The sequence below is a fragment of the Monopterus albus genome, unplaced genomic scaffold (genome assembly GCF_001952655.1).
Source record: "Monopterus albus unplaced genomic scaffold, M_albus_1.0 scaffold138.1, whole genome shotgun sequence".
NCBI lineage: Eukaryota > Metazoa > Chordata > Actinopteri > Synbranchiformes > Synbranchidae > Monopterus > Monopterus albus.
Window position 1 is genome coordinate 860,059 of NW_018128018.1, and position 1,864 is coordinate 861,922.

Sequence of the window (1,864 nt, forward strand, 5' to 3'; positions counted from 1 at the left end):
TGTACATCATTTCATTTATAGGCTCTATTCTATTATAAAGCCACGTCCGGTTCTTTCAACCAGGAACTCAGAGAGATGAAGCGGACCACTTGAGTATATAAAAAAATATAACCGTGCTGGTTTATTCAAAGGGTCACAGGCAAGAATTAACATTACACGTCCAGGCATCTTCCACCCCCAAAACTGCGCGCAGGCAGCCCGGAAGATGAAAAGACCCCGAACCTAATAGCCTATACAATTTAATCACTTCGTTGGGCTAGCCCCATCCTACACAGGCCACGTCAAACTGTGACGTCACCTGATATGCCAGCTTGGCAGCTGACCAGAGCAGTAGTCAAAACATGAAGAAAATAATGTGTGTGAATGTTGATTATGTGGTGTGTATCTAAAAACATACAGGACATTCAGGGACATGTCCGAACAGTAAGCCTCGGAAGATATTATGATTAAGATTACGGCTGAGCATAGCAATAATAATAGCAATATTCATCCTGCCTGCAGACTCTTCAATCTAGTTGACCTTGGGGCCCACATGCAGCCTGCAGCAAGCTCATGACAATGAACTAAGCATTTACCAGCCTGAGCTAGACATTCTGTCTACCCTACACATTTCTAGACAACAAATCTCTAAATATCTACCCAACTAAGAAAATACCTAACACATTACACCCGTGAATCTCTAATTTACATCGGGGCAATTCCACAACAGGTTATCTCAGGTGCTTTTCAGCAGATCCACGGGATGCCAGTGGAGATCACCAGAGCACCAGGGTCCCCGTGGATTACCATACCTGGCAGCAGACATTGGACAGGGAGAAAAATGAGGATGTAGGGCTGGTGTGCTAGCGTGGTGAAGGAGGAATCTTCACAGACCACTGCTCCCTAGTCTTTTTGTCTCCAACGCAAGGTCTCTTAATAACAAATGGATGAGCTAAGACTTTATCATCATGTTATAAGCTATTATTTCTCTGTAGCTTCTTCCGGTTCTTTCAAACCAGGAACTCTCAATGAGACGAAGTAGACTGCTTTAGATTTTATAAAAAATAACCGTGCTGGTTTATTCAGAGGATCACAGGTAAAATTCACATTACACGTCCAAATCTCTCTCACCCCTCTACCTGCGCGCAGGCAGCAGAAAGGCTCAAGAAACCCCGACCCAAGCATTGCTATACAATATTAATCCTTTCTGGGCTGTCAAACCGTGACGTCACCCGATAAGCAAGCCTTGCAGCTGCTATAACGTTTAGCCAAAACATGAGGAAAAGTCAAGGTGTGTGACTGTTGTTTTCGTGGTGTGTATCTAAAACAATTGGACATAACCTTACACATTAAGACAAATATTAAGACTAGCATTACAGTTGACCCTAACAGCTCTTTTCCTGTAACCTTGACGTGCCTGCAGTCTGCACTGCAGGCTGAACAGTTAACAGCCTGAGCTAGTCAACCTGTCTGCACTAACATTTCTAGACAACAAATCTCTGAATATCTATCTAACTAGGAAATAACCTAACAATGTTCAACCATCCAAGAAATTTGTGTGATTGTTAGAATCTAACCTCTTTTTGTCAGAAATTAACCCAATTCTTTTGTTGTAAAGGCTCTATTCTATTATAAAGCCTCGTCCGGTTCTTTCAAACCAGGAGCTCAGAGGGACGACTCAGACCACTTGATTATATAAAAAAATATATCCGTGCTGGTTTATTCAAAGAGGCACAGGCAAGAATTAACACTTCAAGTCCAGAGATCTTCCACCCCCAGGCTGCCCAAGCAGCCAGGAAGCAGAAAAGCCCCCGAACCAAGCATTGCTATACAATATTAATCATTTCTGGGCTGTCGAACCGTGACGTCACCCGATAAGCAAGCC